The 7,839-nt window shown below is 57.0% G+C and overlaps 1 long non-coding RNA gene across 4 annotated transcripts in view; it reads right to left on the reverse strand.

Annotated features, from left to right (window-relative positions):
• LOC114485445 (uncharacterized) overlaps window positions 1–5,472 on the reverse strand; it is a 13,036-nt gene extending 7,564 nt beyond the window's left edge. For 3 of the 4 annotated variants that reach the window (XR_003678881.1, XR_008616844.1, XR_003678878.1), the window contains exons 1-2: window positions 4,380–5,434; window positions 366–733 (exon numbers count right to left, since the gene is read on the reverse strand). This is a non-coding gene — a long non-coding RNA (uncharacterized lncRNA). Of the gene's footprint in view, window positions 1–365; window positions 734–4,379 lie in introns of all 4 variants that reach the window. The other variant, XR_003678879.1, reaches the window with a different exon arrangement.
• Window positions 5,473–7,839: the final 2,367 nt, after the last annotated feature.

Here is a 7,839-nt window from a genome sequence, read left to right on the forward strand (position 1 = left end):
GCTGTGCTGTGTGGCCTGCAGGATCTTAGTTCCCCGACCAGGGATCAAACCCTCACCCCCCCGCGGTGGAAGCATGGAGTCTTAACCACTGGACCGCCAGGGAAGTCCCTAAAGTGTACAAATCTTAGTTGATGCAGGTGTATACTCGTGTAACTACAGGTGTAAACCATCTCCAGGTCCCTAGAAAGCTACGTCCCCGCTCCGGTCAGCAGGCATCCCCTCCCTCCCAGGGAACCCAGTGTTCTGAGCTCTGTCAACACCACCTGTTCCTGCCAGCTTTCGAACACCCTGTAATGAAACCATAGCGGCTCTACTCCTCATCTGCGTCTGGCTGTTTGCACCCATCGTCTGTTTGGGAGAATTACCGGTGTTGCCGCACGGAGCAGTTCGCGCATGTGCGTTGCCAGATAGCATTCCGTCGTATGACTACACCGCGATTGTCCATTCTTTTGCAGGTGGACATCGGGGTTGTCTCCAGTTTGAGGCTGCTGGGAGCAGAGCTACGGTGACTGCGGTGTCTTTGGCGGACCTGTGCTCTCATCTGCCCTGGGCACACCCCCGGGGGCGGAATTGCCGGGCCGCGGAGTCCTCACACATTTATCTTCTGTAACTACTACCAGACTGCCAAACCAGATGTGCCGATTTCCGCTCCATCGGGGCATGAGACTTCCAGGTGACCCGCACCCCTGCCCCCTGCTGTCACATAACCTTGCATGAGAATATGGAGGTGCATCTGCCAGGGGAGGAACAGAGATGATCAAAACCTTTTTCAGATTCTTGTAGGGACTTTCTGACTAAAAGGGGGCTTTTCAGTGTCCCGGTAAACATGATTCTAAGGGAGGGTTTTAGGGGGGAACACATTTGGCTAAAGAACTTGGAGGGAGAGCATACGCCCAGCAGACCGCAAAGCTGTGTGCAAGGGCAGAGGTGGGCGGGAGAGGTAGGTGCAGGACAAGGGCTATTTTGGAGGATGGAGCCAGTATCCACGTGACCTTGTGCCACCGAAATGAAGGCTGAATCTAAGCTTCGCACTTATACAAATACAGGCTCAGAGACCTGAGTAAGAAACTGAGGATATGCTGGTGGATAACACAGCGAAACGGGACGGACAGGCTGGTTCGGCAGGAGTTAGGACCCAAGAGGTCGTTTGGTCCAGACCGAGAGAGGTGGTGACGGGCTCCACGCTGCACCACAGGCCCACGGCTGGGCGTTCTGTTCCACTTTACGGACTTGCCGTGAGGACAGGACTACATGGAGGGCACAGTGGCCAGGTGGGGAAGGCCTCGAAACCCTGCCACACGAGTAAGAGCTGTAGGAAGTGGGGCACCGTCCTGGAACAGAGAGATCTTGGGGCGGGTGGCTGTGTGTGGCCGTCCGAGGGCCGTCGGGGGGAGAGGGATGGAATTTGTAGGGCAGGACCCCAACGGTGGACACACAGAGAAAACTCTCAGGGGAGCATCACAGGGGGTGTCTAACGAGGGCATCTGCAGACGGAAGGAGCTGCCTGGAGAGACAGTTTTGCTGTCGCTGAGGTGTTCGCACATCTTTCGACGGTCACCTGCTGAAGCTAATTCGGGGGAATTTAGGAGGCTGATGAAAAGTTGGATGAATGACTCTAAGTTCCCTTTTAACTCTGAGAGCCTGTGAGTCTGACCGCGTGACCTTGGACTTCTTGGAGCCTCAGCTCTGCGTCTACAAAACTGAGGATGGATTAAGGATTCTTCAACGCCAGGCACTTTCACTGAGCTGCTTCCCGAGGGAGCCCAGAGGGTGAGCGACGCGTGTTCCCAGTCACGGGCTGTGACCCGGGCAGTCAGGGTGGTTGGTTGTAAGCAACAGAAACCGACTGCTAACCAAAGGGAAAAGGGGGTTTGTTGGAAAGAAGCGGGAGATCAATATAACCTAAGAAATGGCTGAAAGGCAAGGCGTGGAGAGGACAAAAGCTACAGCACCCCTGTGGCACGCCGCAGGGGCAGACCGGCAGCGGACAGGTTTCCCCTCATCCCTGGACCACAACTCAGTACTCAAAAGTCCAGGGAGGCACTCAGTCCCCTGGACTAGCCAGGTCTCACATCTGCCCCTTGACAAGAAAGGTCAGCCCAAGGTCAGCCCCCGGACTGAAATCGGAGGCCTTTACCAGGGAAGGGACAGTCAGGGGTCCCCCACGTATACCTCCCTCTTCTCCCCCGCTCAGGGCAGCACCTCAGAGCTCAAGGGAGTGAGTATGTGATACATTTCATCAGGAATCATCTTCATTCTGTCCTAGCTTATCTTTAGAAGTGAAAAATGCATCCATCTGGATGCTTGAGGTTTCACTGACAGCACATGTGATGCGTCCTCACCCTGCGGGGGGAGGGGCGCTGGGGGGTGCCAGCGAGCTGGGAACACGACTCCGCCAGGAGACAGATGCGCTGGCGGACTCGCCATCCACAGCGGGTGTCGGGTGCCCGCCGAGTGTCCAGGGCCGTGATCGACACCGAGACTATTTAAGCCGGTGCGAAAATGGAAAGGTTACCTACTTGCCCCTTGTAGAGGCGAAGGGCAAGTGCAGCGTGTGGGGCTGAGTGGGGTGGGTTGGCCCAGGAGGACGCCTGTCTGGCCGGGACCCCTGCGGCCCCAGGCGGCCCCCGCCCTACCCATGGGCCCCCTCACACCCTGACTGTCCAATCCCCATCCCCCACCAGTGAGGCGCCGCCCACGACTGGACAGCTGGGGTCCCCTGGGGAGGTGGCGCCCCCAGAACAAGGACAGTTCTGTCCCGGGCCAGCAGCTGTCACCTGAGAAAGACTGAGATTCCCCACCCGGCAACAGCCAAGAGGCTTGCTGCGCCCAGGCAGGCGCCGCTGGGATTCCGAGCAGTGGTAATTAACCCGGGGAAAAAATGTGACAAATCCCCGGGCCTGCACCGCGGTGGCCTCTCATCCCCAGGCCTTGCCGACAGGGCCCCAGCCCGGGTCTGGCAGGCTGGGAGAGAAAGCTGCGGGGCGGGAGTCTCCTCCTTCTCCTGGAGCCGCGGGGGAGCTTGCATGGTCCCGTGGGCGTCCTGGGCTCCAGCCCTGGCCCCCTGCCCATCCAGAGGGCGGCTGGAAGCAGACACTCGGGTTGCAAAGCGAGCCGGGCACAGAGGGGGGCGCTGGCCGCAGGCTCTGGCGCCGCCTGATTTATTGAGCCCGGAGGTCACCGCTCCTGCAGGCCCCGCTGACCCCAGGGGACACGGCAGCACGGAGACACCAATCAGCGGCTTTTACACGAGATAGTACTTTTCCTTACGCACCTCCAATTGCTGTCATAGCTGGAGGGACCGGCGGTTTTAGAGGATTTCGGCTCACGTTCTCAGGGGCCTGTGGGACAAAGACCCCGGGAGGGGTCAGAGGCCCCGACCCCCGTCTCAGAGCTGCCCCGGCTCCAGATCACAGCCTCTCTCTGGACTCAGTTTTCTCACCCGTCCAATGGGTGGAACCAAATCTGAGATATCTCACTGCCTTTTAGGGATAAAAGAGAGACCCCACCGAGTGCTGGAAAGTTAAAGCTCCTCAGGAGTGGAGAGGTTCCGTTGCTTGTGAATCGCACGCCCCTCTCTGGCACGCTTGCTAATTTTCTTTTCCAAAAAGCCTGTAATTGACTTGAAGGAGACCAACCTACCCGCTAGCTCAGAGGAGGGTAGGAGGTGGGGGAGCGACTTGGTGGGAAAAGGCTTCTTATTTGCAGGGATTCTCTCAGGGATGAAGTAAGGGGAGGAGGGCGGGGAGGGTGACTTCATAAAGGGCCCTGTGACCAGAGCCCTGGGCGAGTCCAATTGGAGGAGGAGGCTCCTAGCAGGAAACTGAGGCCCAGGCAGGGTGTGGGACCCGCCCAGGGGACACACCTGCCCGCAGAGTCGCTCTGGAATGTCCTCCCTGACTGGCTTTCCTACCCCCACCACCCAGGAGAAGTCGGCTTCCAGGATTTGGGCTTTTCTCCCCAAGGGCTAATGGAGCGGCGTCCTGCTTCCAAAGCGGTTTCGAGCCTGGCAGAGCCGTTCTCTGACACTGTCCTCACGCCGAGGGCAGCGGAAAAGCGTTCCCGGGTGTGGGGCTCGGCAGGGAGCGAGCCGCGTGGCACGGCGCACCCAATCGGTTTACAGCCTGCCGTTAATAGAGGCCATCAATCGTGGCCAAGTGCATCTGGCCTGCCGGCTGGGCCCTAAAACAGAGGCCGCCTTCTCCTTCGGTCCCCCCAGGGCCTGAAAAGCAGTCCCAGGAAGGAAGCTGGAACACGTGCTCCCGCCGTGTGGCACGCGCACACACAGCTGGGGTCTCCCTCTTGGCAGTGGGCTCCCCCAAACGCCCCGCCCTGAGTAGAATGTCTGACACGGTGGCTGGCACACATTAGGTGCTTACCGCATACTTTAGAAAGGAGTCTGGTATTTGGGAGGCTTTGGCCCCAAACGTCAGGAGAGAGGCAGGGAGAGCTTCTGGGGGTTTCAGCCACCGACTGGACGGCACATACCCCATGGCAGGAGAGGCGTCCACTTAGCGCGAGGCAGATCCTTCCCTGCAAAGGGACAGTGGGGTGGAGGCCCCGGCCGGGTCAGTGGGCTCAAGATGTGAGCTTCACGGTTCAGAGCTTGCTTCTCTTTCCATGGCGCCGGGGGCCTGCATGGCTCTGGGTCCTGGACATCTGTAACGCCTCTTGGATACATTAGGGTCAAGAGCAGGGCTCAGGTGGACCGGACTTCCAGGCCTCCCGACAGAGTCCTGGATAGTCCAACGCAGAGGGACTAGGAAGGCCAGCCATCCTGTTCCAGAATGTTCTACTCCAGTTAGATGGTGTGCTACACCAGACACTGAGCCATCAGGGCCCCTTAAGTTCTAAATCAGAGGAAGTCTCTGCTATTTTTTTTTTGCCAACTATTTATTTTAACGCTCAAGCCTAGAATAAGAGCAAATGAACATAAATTAGGGGAAAGGATTGACTAACTGGACTGACTCTCCAGCCCCCATGTGTATGGACTTAGCCCAGACCAGCCACTCTGCTACATATTATTCAAATATCATCTCACAATTCCCAACAACCCTGCAAAGCAGGTGTTATTTGATCCTCATTTTGCAAGTGCAGAAACGAAGCTGGAGAGGGGTTCAATTATCTGATCTAAGTCCCGGAGCAGGAAGTGGCAGAGCTCGCTTTCACGCCTGGGCTGTCCGGCTCCAGGGGCCATGTTTCAATCACCCAGAGAGGACGGGCCTGGAGAGAAGCTTCCAGCAGGTGGTTGTCAGACTCAGACCTCTCCCAGAGGTCCCCCCTCCAGCCGGGCATGGGGAGCCCTCCCTGGAGAGGGGAGGTGTGGGCGACCTCTCGGGGGGGACCCTTCGGACAGACAGTCCTCACGCTCTCCCTGGAGGATTCCTGGCTCTCTGACCTCACTTGCTTTTCTTTCTGCACCGTCCAGGCTGGCCCCAGCCTCCTGATGGCCGTCCGCTGTCATCACAGGCCCAGCAGAAGAGTGTGCCAGCCTCTGCGAGATTAGGGGTGATGACGGGCCTGGCAGCTGCCAGGGCACAGCATCACTTGACAGGCATCTCTATTTCACTGTCACGAAGGCCGAGCCTGGAGCCCTCTCCCAGCTCCTGCAGCCGCCCTGGCCTCCCTGTGACCCAGCCCATCTTGTGTCCATCCATCCGACCCTCCCCTCACAGCTGCGGTTTTTATACTTTCTGGCCAGAGCCTCTGAGCTATCCCTCGGTCATCCAGTGTCACCCCACACTGAGGGCCAGAGGGCTAAGAAGACCCCCACCTCTCCTCTGGAGGACACCCCCTCCTCCCTGCCCACCGAAAGCTCTTCTTAAAAATATCCATCCGAGGAGGTTCCCTGTTCCCCCCGCCCCGTTCCCTCAGTGGGGAGGTTTCCAGGAATTTGTTGCGGGTACACACAGAGATTTAAAGCATCCCATTCATGTAGCGCAGGGGTCTGCAGAGGGCCAGAGAGTGACTATTTTATCAGGCCACACAAGCCCCCTTGCCACCATGCGATTCTGCCGTTGCAACACAAAAACAGCCTTAGAAGATATGTAAGTGAAAGGGCGAGACTGTTTCCAATAAAACCTTATTTACAAAATCAGGGACTTCCCTGGTGGTCCAGTGGGTAAAACTCCGCGCTCCCAGTGCAGGGGGCCCAGGTTCAATCCCTGGTCAGGGAACTAGATCCTGCGCGCCGCAACTGAGAGCCCCCCACATGCGGCAACTAAAAGATTCCGCACGTGGCAACTAAGACCCGGCGCAGCCAAACTAATAAATAAAATATTTTAAAAAAACCCAAAAACCAGACTGCCCCAGATTTGCCCTGGGGGCCAGAGTTGCCAAGCCTGTGATAGACAGCAGTTTAGGGGAGTGGCCTGGCTGGGGCACACCCTGCACAGCTGGGGCGCCTGCCTCCCCCACCCCGCAGAGATCCTGAGCAGACAGAGGCCTTTGGGAAGCACTGACCAGGGTCGGGGCTGCGGTCACGGAAGCATTCCCGGAATGGGGCCCCAAGGCGCTGACCGCTGGAATGAGTCCTCGTGACCCGGGCAGACAGCCTTTGCCCTAAGGGAGGAGGCCCCCAGCCTTATCGTTGGCTGACACCCTCTTGTGCTGCTGGACTGATGCGCTTGGAAGAAAACCCCAAGCCAATGCTCCTGAGGTCGCGTGTGGCTGGTGAGGTGCTTCCTGTCTGCGAAGTCTTTGGTGGGGAGAGGCCCAAAGGAATTCTCTCAGACAGAATGATTTCATTTCCTCTGGGGCATCTCTGTCCTTTCTACCCCGAGGCCCCTGCATATGCAGTTCTCTCTCCCGGAACAATTTTCCTCCATCCTCTGTGCTTAGGTAAGTCCCGCTCTTCCTGTCACTTTCTCCAGGAAGCCTCCTCAGCTTGTTGAGCCCTGACAATCCTGTCGCGCTTCGTTGTAATCACGTGCTTGCCTGGATCCTCGGCTAGAACATGAGTCAGACTGAAAACCCTGAAGGCAGGACCCCAGCTCCCACCGGCACACAGCAGCTGTTCAACAAATACCTATGCAGTGAATACCTGAATCTCACCCACGTCACTGGGCAGAGCTTTCCCGTAGCTATTGTGGGAATAAATGTGTCTGTCACATCCTCTTTAAACAAGAAGTTTGAGGGTGAAACAGGAGGGAAGGGGGCAGGGCACAACCTCTGAAAGAATGGTTGACATAGCCTGAGGACATGACATAAACTGATTAGAAACCTTTGAAAGAATGACATAGCCCAAGAACATGACATAAACTGATTAGAAACCTTTGAAAGAATGACATAGCCCGAGGACATGACATAAACTGGTTAGAGACCTTTGGGTCCAAGATGGTGGTCAGTCGACTTCCACTACACCGTGAGCCTCAGGATACGCTCAGTGTAACACATCAGTAAGCTGAATGACACACCCACAGGTGCCATGACAGTTCCAAGGCCGACCAGAAGGATCAAAAAATGGGCGGTGGTCCAATTCCTGGAAGTCCCCGCCCCTTCCTGAAATAGCTATAATACTCCTCCCCCTCATTAGCCTATGAAATTACCCACCCCTATAAAAGCTGACAGCCCCACACCCTGGTGCCTTTCTCACCTTCTGAGATGGCCAACTCTCTCTGTGGAGTGTGTTTCTCTCTAAATAAATCCACTTCTTATCTATCACTTTGTCTCTCACTGAATTCTTTCTGTGATGAGACATCAAGAACCTGAGCTTCGGGCTTCCACAGTGGTTCAGAATCCACCTGCCAATGCAGGGGACACAGGTTCGAGCCCTGGTCTGGAAAGATCCCACACGCCGCGGAGCAACTAAGCCCGTGCGCCACAACTACTGAGCCTGCG

The sequence above is a fragment of the Physeter macrocephalus genome, unplaced genomic scaffold, assembly GCF_002837175.3.
Source record: "Physeter macrocephalus isolate SW-GA unplaced genomic scaffold, ASM283717v5 random_1471, whole genome shotgun sequence".
In the NCBI taxonomy this organism is placed as follows: domain Eukaryota; kingdom Metazoa; phylum Chordata; class Mammalia; order Artiodactyla; family Physeteridae; genus Physeter; species Physeter macrocephalus.